Here is a 12,564-nt window from a genome sequence, read left to right as displayed (position 1 = left end):
AGATCATATTGTTATATGATAAGAGATTTAATACATTTGTAAAAAAAACTTTCTTGTTGAAATATTTTACTAAAATATTAATGTCTTACTAAGTGTTAAAATATTAAACTAAATACAAAAAATTATTCAACTACTCATATACATGACTACAACAAATCCATTTAATATTAAAACTTTCAATTATTAATACTAACTCTTAGTCTGCTTTCAAATATCAATACATAACATTCCATCTAATTTCTCATCATACACGAGACTCTATCACATTTATTAAATGTACTGTATTCTTTATTTATTTGTAACCTTGAAATTAGTTTTTCAGACAACAAAAAGATAATTAACTACACAAATGAAATAGTTGAAAAAAATTGTTGGAATAACGTAAAATAAAATAAAATTTTTTCGAATATTTTCGTTTTCTCAAATGTAGTTTACTACTTAAACTACAACAAAAATAAAAACCCCACAGTCCTAGAATATGGAATTTCATAAAAGGAAAAATTAGATAAAATTAGTTTGACTATTTAAGGCAGTTATTTAAACATAAGTCAAATTTAATGCTGCTTTTTATGTTAACTTGCAGACAAAAAATTTGAATAAGTTTCAAGATGACTTATCTTAAATTTGAAAATTGAATAATTCAATGGAACAGATTTTTATGAGAAAAAAATTAATGTCGTTTGTAAAACTGTAAGAGTTTTAATTTTTAAACATTGTAAGTATTTAAAAGCCTTTAAAAGGTTTTAAAATACTTTCAACCTTGAAACTTAAATTTAAGTAATTTTTCTTCAATATTATGTATCTCAATAAATAAAATGATTCAAAAAATATTTTATAAAATATTTTTTATTTAATAAAAACAAAAAATGCGTTTATATTATTCTCCGTATTTCAATTTGAAAAAAGCAGAATACTTTTGAGTGTGAAGCAGTTATTCATGACAATTAGGTTCAGTTTGGCACATAATTATCAGCACCTTATGTGCTAAATAAGAAAATTTAGACCAAAATCAATATGGAGATAATCTTTATGTGTTTAAAAAATAAAAATCATTTGCTATATAACTTTTCTAGAACTTGAAAAATTACGACCAAATTTGCATAGCTATGTCTCGTAAAATTTAAAGCTGCTCATTAATTTTTTTAATTTTCATCTTGGCAAAAAAAGGCTTGCCAGAATAGGAATTTCTTTTTTTTTTTAAAAAAAAAGAAGTTTATTCATTTTTTTACTGTTTAAGATATTTGTACGTTTAAGTCTTTATGTTTTTATGTTAAAACAGTATGCAGCTTGAAATTATAGATTAGCTTACAGTTTGAGGTATACTCAGAGAATTCTTTTCTCTTCTTGGCGAGAGTTTCAAGGAAACCTGATGCACTAACAATTTACAAGATCTGTTATTTAATAACCATTATAAGTTCCTGTAAATAAAATTTTAAAGCCCCGTTATTCTAAAATTAGTATTTTTTTCCGAAGATAAAAGTTTACAAGTCCCGTTATTCTGAAATTAGTATTCTTTCCCGAAGATAAAAGTTTACAAGTCCCGTTATTCTAAAATTAGTATTCTTTCCCGAAGATAAAAGTTTACAAGCCCCGTTATTCTAAAATTAGTATTTTTTTCCGAAGATAAAAGTTTACAAGTCCCGTTATTCTAAAATTAGTATTCTTTCCCAAAGATAAAAGTTTATAAGTCCCGTTACTCGATGTTCAAAAAATAATGCTTGTGTAACTCAAGAGAATATTAGGACCCCAGGAAATCAACTTAATCAAGTTTTTCAATCTCATTTAGAATCATAAGGTCGCGATCCATACTCTTCCCCATAGCTTTAATTCAACTAACACAGGGATTCTTAATAAAGAAAAATTGCACGCTATTTTATGCTTGACTCATTTCGATATTGAGCTTTTGTTTAACACAAAGTTAATGAAGATTTATGCCTGCATAATAGAGACACCATCTGAAAGCTGAAGTGAAGATGAATGAGTTTTGCCGGTGATAGGTAAAAGCCTTTTAGTTCCAAGAGAATGGCAACACCGTTAAACAAACCAATTGTATGTTTGGACACGATAACTGTGTAGGTAATTAAATTGTTTTCAAAAGCTAAACAGTACTTAGGAAACTATAAGCAATCCAAGTTTCGATGCTATTTTTCACGGTTAAAACACCATTTAGATGCGTATAGAAAAATAGTTAATGAAAATAATTATCGTTTTCTACTTTTTAGTCTTCTATGACAAGTTCTTGCTATTTTAAGCTAACAAATTCGAAATAGAGTTCGCACTTGAAAATTATGCATATTATATTAAACCAAATTTATCAAGTTCCAAGGAAACTTTTAGGATTTATCACATATTTTCAAGATACAAAAAAGACCATTTATATTTCTTGTTTACTACTTTTTTACTAAACTTAAAGATAATTATAAATTAAAAACGCTAAAAGATTTTTATAAACAAAATCATAGCTTTGGTTGTTAATATTTTCTGACGAATTTCAATCGACGGCGAAAAATTTATATGTTTCTCTTTGTTTTAATTAATACAGAATTTTATAATTCTTTAGAATCACAATTATTTAGATTTTTTACAAATGCCAATTTTACTTAACCCTTATGATGAAAAATTTAACAACAAATAGAGCTTTGTATATTTTACTATCATAATCTTATTTATTCAGCTGAATTCATGGTTTTATCGCTGACAAGTAAGGTTAGAAATTTGGATTATTAGCTTAATTTTTATGTACACAAAATTGTGGAACTTAAACAATTTTTTGATCAGATTGTTTCAGATCATTCGTAAACTCTTTACAATGAAAAATACTTGAGCCTAAACCTCATTAAATATTTAAAAAAATTATCTTATTTTTAATGCAAATATTAAGTTGCTACCGGCACTGGTCAGTGAAGCGGTACTTGGGAAACAATCATTTAGATAACCATTTGTTAAAAAAGTCAATTTTGCTTTGAAGATTTTAATGGAAAAATTAACAACAAATAAAGTTTCATACAGTTTATCATCAAAATCATAATATTATTTTTCGCTCATTTGAATTAATAGTTAACTTTTGAATGAATAGAAACATTTATATATAGCTTATTGCTTTAATTATAACAAAATTTTACAATTCTTTCATTGTACTTTAGAGTCAAAATTTTTATAGGCAAGAATTTGTTAAAAATGCTAACTTTCTTTAAAATTCCGTGTATTGATTTTTCAAAACTATTTTTCTAAAATTTTGTATATATTTTTTCATCAAAATGCTAATGTTATTTGCTTTGAATTTGAATTCAAAAGATTGAACACATTAATAAATTTTCGTTTGTTTTAATTAAGACAAAATTTTATAAAATCTAAATTAATTATTAGAAAATACCAAATAGGAAATTTCAAACAACTTTTATTTTAATTTAAATTGCAATTAAATTTCTGATTTAAAATCCTAAAAAAAGAAACTGAATTAAAAAATTTTAAACGCAATAATAATTAAACTTAATTTGACAGCTCTGTGTTTTAAAATTATGGTAAACTGACTAATAATAAAAAAGTTAAATTTTTTTTGCAAGATATAGCATTGAAACAGAGTAAAAGTATAGCGTCCTCTTAAGCAATCACTTGTATTAATTAGCCCATGGATTAATACACCAACTAGAGAAAAGTAAGAAATACTTCAAAACTTTAAAATCATATGAAATTTTCGATAAAGGTTAAATAAAAACTATAGAAGAGAATAACCAATCTGTTGATAAACATGCTAAACATACAATGCTACAAACATTAGAAATAATTTAATCTTACCATGTGAGTTTCAAAATGAATAGATTCGGTGTCTTGCAATCATACAGAGAACAACAGCTCTCTGGTGAATAACAAAATAATTGAAATACATTGAAAATATTAAGAGAGTGCTAAGAACAGCAATACCCACGCGTAATATGTATTCCAAATGGAGTCCCTAAGGTAGAAAGTCTGCCTAAAACAAACTGAAAACCGTGTAGGCCATGCGGCAATCCACTTAATCGGACAGAAGGTGGAACAATTTGAAACTCGAGAGTTTGCACTCTGACAACTTTGTAATTCTTAAATTGGCGTTGGTTGAAATTCATGAAATGAAAAATTGCTTAAAGATAGTTATAGTCATTATAACTTAGTTATAGCTATAAGTTTAAAAAAAACCATTATTTAATTAATTATATTTCAGGTTTTGTTTTCATAATTAGTCTACTTTAGTATAAAATGAATTGGAAATATTTGCTTTCCAATGCTGAAAAGTCACTATTGTAGACAATTTTATTGTACAAGAATTTCAGTATACATATTTGTGAATACAAAATACTAAATGAGACCAACAATTTGTGAAGCTGTATCTCACAACTACAAGTGAAATGTTGCTTGGAACATTCATATTACTTCTATAAGTAAATAAAAATATAGCAAGATGTATCAGCTGGAACATAAAAGTTTACGACTTTTAATTACATGTTGCTTCTGTATGGATTTAGAAACAGAAGTTACTTTGAAAACTGAAATGTGTGTTGGTTTCTTGAATCATATTAGACCATTTCTTCTTAATCTAAGATTCACTACCCACTTTTAGGTCTTTGAAACATTATTCGCGTTCATCAAGTAGAAAAATGACTTTAATGAAAATTGACTTTATTAAAAATGTTTCTTCGCGTTAAATATTCTTTAAGATTTAAATAATTCGAATATTTCATGCCATTATATTATGTTAATTGAATGATATTTTACATTCGCTATAAACGTAGTTGAATAATTTAGGGAAAACTATCAAGCAGATTTTTTTTTTTCATTTTTGCTCATACAATAAATTAATTCAATTTGGAAGAAAATTATTAATTTTGCAACTATGCTATACTGAACTATGTTCTTATTAAACATAGTGATATTTTTAGCATTTTTTACTTGATTTATAAACTTTGAAATGGATTCTGTGTCATGAAATTGATTGAGTTACTTCTAAATAAGGATTAAATTCATATATAACGCAAGATACTTGCAATTCATGAAACATATATTTTTTTAAATATTTACTGTTTATCATTACTAATTGGATTTTAACTTACAATAAAATTCAGAATAATTTATTATATTTTAATTTATAATTAAATTACTCACCTTAATTGGAATAATACTGGATAAAATTTGGATAAAAGATCATCTAGCACCATTAAAACTGCTGAGGTAATAGAATCTGCAATACAAATAAAATAAAAGGGATGAAAACAAATATAAATATTTTAAATTTCGTAAACCAGAGTTGCACCAATTGTAAATTTGAAACATTTCAGCAATTGTAAATTACGAACATTTGACCAATTATAAATCACAAACTTTCCACCAATTGTAAATTACAAACATTTTGCAAATTACATTCATTTAAAAACTAAATAAAAAATAATAAATTTGACGGAGATTTTTTGTATTCTACTTATTTGAATATTCTATCCATTTCATATTACATCCTTCAATAGAAAAAAATCTAGAAGAATGGAGTTGTCATATCTCTCCTAATTCACTGAATGATATTAATTCTTTATTTTTTGCATCAAAGGAATTCAATTGTATAATTGTAAGTGTTAATGAGTAAAAGGTAAAAAATTTTCAGTTAGGTCTTGTCAGCAACCATCTGTTGATTTAATTTCAGATGGTTTCAAATATACATCGTTGCTATCGCAACACAAAAAAATAATATTAAAAGTTAGGAATCAAATAATGCTTAAACAATTGTAGAAGATACATGAATAACTACATGGTTATAAAATCATCCCCATTTTTGTTTCAAGTTAAATATATAAGAACAAAGATTAGTGAATATATAAAAAAACTGACTGTACAGTGCATTGTTTTTATTTATATACTAGTGGGCTGCTCCCCCTGCTCGCTAACGCTTGTCGACACCCGAAAATTGCTACGCAATCTTATATGGTTTGCTTCGCAAACCAAGCTCGCTTCGCTCGCAACTAACTTAGGTGCATTGCAAATGCACAAAATTCGAAGAATTCAAAACAATAATTCAAATCCATATAACAACTTTTTTTTTTTTTTTTTAAATTGCACCTTTTTAGTAAATACTAAGTCATTAAAATATATTTTAATTCAAATAAATGACATGTAATTTGTTAAACCTATTAGAAATGTGCTATAGTATAAAATCTTAAGATAAAATTTCTAAAACTGATATCTCTTTAAAAAGGTTAAAATTTTGGCTATAATTAAGTCTATTAAAAATTGAAATAAGTGAATTGCAATGGAAAAACCTGCATAAACAAATAAATTCTAGCAAAACAAATAAATGCGTGATATAAATCAAAAATCATCAAATAAATTCGTAATATATAAATTCGTGAAAAAAAGCGCTTTCGACAAAATACTAAAATAGAGATCTATCGACAAAGACTACTCACTTCTGCCTAGCTTATGCTCTCTCTGGTTATTTCAGTTTCCGTTTTTAAAAGCGCTATATGTTGAGCCATCTCAGCTAGATTTGGCATGTGACATTTTTAGCGGCAATCATTGGTCGATTTTCTAGCGTTGCCATTCGGGGAGTTGTAATGAGGTTTTTTTTTTTTGTCGCCGTGTAAGAGAAATATATATATAGATACTAATATATTTAAATAAAATTGAGACTTATTATAATATTTTTAACAAGGGGTGTTTTATTAATGACAAATTCATAAAAAAATTCATTTTTTTAAAAGAAAGAAATGCTGAATATACGTTCTTTATTTTTAATAGCACAGATTTTACGGTTAGCTTCGGTTCTGGGGTATCGCTTAAGAGGACGCCATGCCACGTGAGAAAATTTTCGTGGCAAATTCTCTCACACCTTCAAAACTATTTTAAAATTTAAACTGTAGAAAAATTGAGTCCAAGCAAGCCTAGAAGTTTGAATTCCTGAAACAAATTTCAGAATATCAAAATGCGAACAAATTATTGGAAGAAAACTTCTCGATTGTGCAATCTTAAGTTATCTTCACATAATTTATTTCCATTTTGATTTTTTTTTAAATTTCTTTTCAGTACTCAAAAACTTCATGGCTCACTCTAGGTTTGCCTGAACTCACTTTTTATATACATTAAATTTCAAATTAGTTATATGGAGGTGTGAAAGAGAATTGGCGACGAAAAGTTTCTCCCGTCGTATGGCGTCTTTTTAAAAAGAACGTATTCCCCATTTTGGGAGCAACTGCGCAAGGTTATTCTTGCATTGTATAAAATAATTCGTTTAGTTGAATTAGGTTTAAATTTTAGGCATTTAATTTTGAAACTAGTGTATAAGTTCGTGTATAAAGGGAAATTCTATTCTAGTTTATGACTCAAAATATAATAAATATCATTGAAAATACACGACTCTTATTTTTATAGTAAATATGAAATTTTATTTAAATTTGTAACATTGCATCCCCCATTTTTAGTATAAATTCCATGAGACAAAATCTTGAGTTTTAATGAATCAGGAATATAGGTTACTCCTGAAGGCTGCTGTCCATCAACTCCAAACAAGAAAATAATGGATAGATCAGGGCTCGAAAAACAGCCCGTCCGCCCGTCCTCGACGGTCAAAAATTTTCCGCGGACAACGAATTTCTCGAATCCGACGTCCGCGCGGACGGCCATTTTCCCGTTAATGTTCGTGATACATTTTAAATTTTTGTTATGTTACAAGAGTCTTGTAAGCTACAAGGCAGCAAAATGACCCACAATACAGCAACATACTGCGCATATATTGATGTTTTCTCTGTCTGGGAGTACTGCAACGGTTGAAAGGGGCTTTGCAGCAATAAACTTACAAAAAAGCACAAGCACAATACGTACTGGTCTTAAACAAGAAGCTTTAAAAACAATTATGAACATCTACCTAAATGGAAAACCCCTTTCAGATTTCTGTTCAGAAACCTCTGTAAATCATTGGCTTGATTGTGGAACTGGCAAACGTCATATTTGATTCATTTAAAAAACGCAGTACCCTCGGATAACTTGACATTCCAGATAACTTGACCCTTGTCATTTAAGTTATTTCATAAAAGAAATACTGGTTACTATTAGTAACCTAGTATTTCTTTTATTACTGTATAATGTAATCCTAGTAACGACTAATTCATTGTGCAATTTATATAAATGTTTGTAATAAATTGGAGAAATTTATTTTTTTATTTATTTAAAAGCGACGGGTTAATTTCAACGGAGGACGGGTGCATTGTTGGACGAGCCGTCCTCGGGGACGGGTAAAATTTCTGAGTTTTTTCGAGCCCTGGGATAGATCCTGTAAGTGAGGTATTTAATTTTGAAATTAGCGTGTGATATCCCGAGGGGTTATGATATCCCGAGGGGTCCGATTAAGGGAGATTCTATTCCAGTTTACGAATGTAAATATATTAAATATCATTGAAAATACATGATCCTTATGTTTATAATAAAAATGAAATTTTATCTAAATTTGTAACATTGCATCCTTTATTTTTGGTATGAATTCCATTAGGCAAAAATCATAAGTTTTAGTGAATCATGAATATAGGTTACTCCTGAAGGCTCCTGCTCATCCCCTCCGAACAAGAAAATAATGGGTAGATCCTGTAAGTGAGGCATCCTTTAAAGTGCCCCTTAATCTAAATCCTACCAAAATCATGACAAAAGGTTTTATGCCAACTCCGCCAAGAGGTGAAGAGGCGTCGATGGAACAAATCCATTAATTGAGAACTAGAAAGCTGCAATTAAAGTTGGGATTTTAGCAGAACATCCAAAACTGATCAGATGACTAAGACTAGGCTTGGGTGTTCAAATTGTACTCAAGTTGGAAGCCACCCAAGTTGCTAAGAGGCCCAATACAACACTTTAAATGAGGTAACAACATATTGGTCTCAATTAACTGCACGCCATTTCGCAAACTGGAACTCAAACATCTGTAATTAATTAGAAGAAATTAAAGTAAAGCTTATTTTAGTAATTGGTTATCATTAAAAAAACTATGCTTACGTCTACAACAAAAATTTATATCTGAATATGAAGAATAAACTAAACATTATTATATTCGCAACCTCAATTATAACACCAAAGTTTATAGATATTGATATTAAAATTAAAATGGTTGCGTTGGATCTAAGATAATCATAATATGAGTATTAAAGTAGTCATATCGTAACAGTCATGGTAAACAGTTAAATTAAACAGATAAAAATTCAAATAATGGCATAACAATGATGCAAAATTAATCATTATGACATACTACTGATGCATTAAAAATTATGGCATACTATCGTTACAAAGTAAAATTATGACATAGTAATAATGCAAAATTAATCACTATGAAATACTACTGATGAATAAAAATTATGGTATTCTATCGTTACAACGTCAAATTATGACATAGTAATGATGCAAAATTAAACATTATGCCATGCTAATAATGCATTAAAAATTATTGTATACTATTCTTACAAAGTCAAATTATGACATAACAATGATGTAAAATAAATCATTAGGATATAAATAAAAAATTATGGTATTCTATCGTTATAACGTCAAATTATGACATAGTAATGATGCAAAATTAAACATTATGTCATGCTAATAATGCATTAAAAATTATTGTATACTATTCTTACAAAGTCAAATTATGACATAATAATGATGTAAAATAAATCATTAGGATATACTAATGATGAATAAAAAATTATGGTATTCTATCGTTACAAAGTCAAATTATGACATAGTAATGATGCAAAATTAAACATTATGTCACAAATGTCATGCTAATAATGCATTAAAAATTATTGTATACCATTCTTACAAAGTGAAATTACGACACAAGAGTGATGTAAAATAAATCAGTAGGATATATTAATGATGCATTAAAAATTATGGCATACTATAGTTACAAAGTTAAATTATGACAAAGTAGTGGTACAAAACAAAACATTATAACATCGTAGTGATGTAAAAGAAAAACATGTTGACATAATATCAGGGTAAAATCCAATTACGAAATAATATATTTTTAATTCAAATTTGTAGTTTATGAAGAAAGCCATTACATTTTAAATAATAAAAAATGATAGTTCTAGACAATTTTAAAGGATGATTTGGAATTTTAGATTATAATCTCTTTAAAATAGTCACAATGTAACCACTTATACTATTTCTGCACATTGTTTTCACTTGACAAGTTAAAATAAGGTACTTAGAATGATTCAAGATAAAGAAACTGAATACTGATGAATAAGGTAAATAAATATATAAACTTTCTTAACTTTTATCATTATCCCATTTGATTCAATATCAAAATGTAGTTAGGCTTCAGGAACAATATCGTATGATCGTGACACGGAAGGGTTGATCGTTGAGATAACCCTATACGGATTTAGGGGCATGGGTCAAATCGTGTGTTATTTTTCCGATGACCATAACTCCTGATTAATAATCACTATACCAAAGAAATATTGAATAAATATAGGTGCGTGACATAATAGAATTTGTTACTGAATGCATTTAAATAATAAGTAAGAAAATAAATAAAAATGATTGCATGAAATGCTTATAAATTTGTGTCTCTTATAATTTAAAAAAGTAATGAGAAAAAAAACTGTATGGAACCAATAAATATTTTGAACAAAAATTAAATGTTAAAATTAATTATGTTTTTTATTGCATGAAGTATCTATAAACACTAAATCATAAAAAAAATCGTTAATGAAATTTGATTATTTTAAAACTATTGAATTATACTTAACGAGTACATTTAAAAAATTACCCACGTAGAAAAGCCACTTTTTTTTTAAAATTTTGCTTTTTACGTCACTTATTATGATTCTTACCCACATTGACCTAGTAAACTTCATGCTGATGTTAGTGCAGGAAATCAGGAATAAGAGCAATGTTAGTGCAGGAAATCAGGAATAAGGACAATATTAGTGCAGGAAATCAGGAATAAGGACAATGTTAGTGCAGGAAATCAGGAATAAAGACACTTTGAGAACTATCTAAGTTAAATTAAAAATTTACACATAAGAAAATAAGGTTATCATTGTTTGATTCATTACAAAAGTTTAATTACTCAAATATATTTTTTGGAAATATAAAATAAAAACTTCAAAATATAATTTAGTTCACTTTACATTCTTTTCAATGCTTGACATAAGTTTTTGAATACCTAAAACATACACATGTAGGAAATATTATTGACTTAAAGAATAATAATTAGCCTTCGGGTATAGTTATATTCCTTTTTATAAAATTACACTGGAACTGAAAATTCACGAATTGACTATTTTAAATATGATACGAAATTTTGGAACATTTAAATTATATCATTCTCAAATTTTAAAATGAAGATATTCCTACTAATTAAAAATTGCGTCAGAAATTTTGTTTCATTTTATAGAATATTTTTACAGTTATAATAAGAAAATGTTAAGCAAAAAAATAATTTTTTTTGAACAAAAATGTCCATTTTTCTATGAATATTGAAACTTAGGATTACAAAATTTTATGCAGTTATTGCGTTGAATAACCAAAGTAATCTATACAAGTTACAAGCCTATAGCTATATTTTCCGGCAGAGGTGTTCAAAAACACTCTTTTTCATTTATAATTTGTTGCGGGTTCCTCAAAAGTCTGTAAGATTTAAACCTTATTGATAAGTATGAGAAATTTCATGACTTAAATATTTGATAAGTTAAAATAACTCTCTAAGTATATTTTGAAGAATTTGAAAAAAATATCAAAGACTGAAAGTGACTTTTCCATTATTAGTACGTGATCAACGAAAAGGATATTTTTTTGAAGAGTGAGACAAGTTACCTAAAATTATCGGGATAGTTTTTATTCCGTAAAGTGGAAGATATCTTGGCCGTCTGTCACCCATGCATGTTTATTTTGTAAACGTAAAGGTTTGAGATTACTGGTAAGAAATATGTGAAATTACGCTAATTTTCTCATTCTATAAATAATACCAACGAAAAAATAATGAAAATAGCTTCCATTTTGTTGCTTTTTGTATAATATTCCTCACTTAAGAAGTAGAAAATTTATTTATTTTTTTAAGAAAAAGGAAGGGAAAAAAAAAGCCGCAGAAGCGGATATCAAAGAATTTTTGACTTGTTATAAACCTACAATTTCTGTAACTTTAATATTCGCAACGCAAATGAGACTTGGAAAAAAAAATAGAGTAACAGCGGATTCCTTACAATATGCCTTCCTCGTTATAGGGTAACATACCTAAAAACATTGGAAAAATAAAATAACGGAGATTTTACTAGCCACATTTTTAGTTTTGATACATCATGCATAATCATGTAAGTCAAGATTAGAAATAATGTAAGGACTTATATTTAGCGAAGTAAATATATATATATATATATATATATATATATATATATATATATATATATATATATATATATATATATATATATATATATATATATATATATATATATATATATATATCCTAATCTGAAGAAGATTTTTTTGCTCATATTTTCAAATAATAAGCAAAAAATATCAATTAAAGATTTTAGAAGATTTTTTAATTTTATTTTTGACATC

The 12,564-nt window shown here is 27.0% G+C and overlaps 1 protein-coding gene across 2 annotated transcripts in view; it reads right to left on the bottom strand.

Moving 5' to 3' along the window:
• Positions 1-12,564, bottom strand: part of Mcr (macroglobulin complement-related) — a 132,206-nt gene that overhangs the window by 79,439 nt on the left and 40,203 nt on the right. For both annotated transcript variants that reach the window (XM_087160811.1, XM_087160812.1), the window contains exon 2: positions 5,137-5,212. The gene's annotated coding sequence lies outside the window, so the exon portion shown is untranslated. The remainder of the gene's footprint in view (positions 1-5,136; positions 5,213-12,564) is intronic.

The sequence above is a fragment of the Parasteatoda tepidariorum genome, chromosome 4 (assembly GCF_982258835.1).
Source record: "Parasteatoda tepidariorum strain Cologne lab strain chromosome 4, Ptep-v5.0, whole genome shotgun sequence".
In the NCBI taxonomy this organism is placed as follows: Eukaryota; Metazoa; Arthropoda; class Arachnida; order Araneae; family Theridiidae; genus Parasteatoda; species Parasteatoda tepidariorum.
This window is presented reverse-complemented; position numbering and strand designations above follow the sequence as displayed.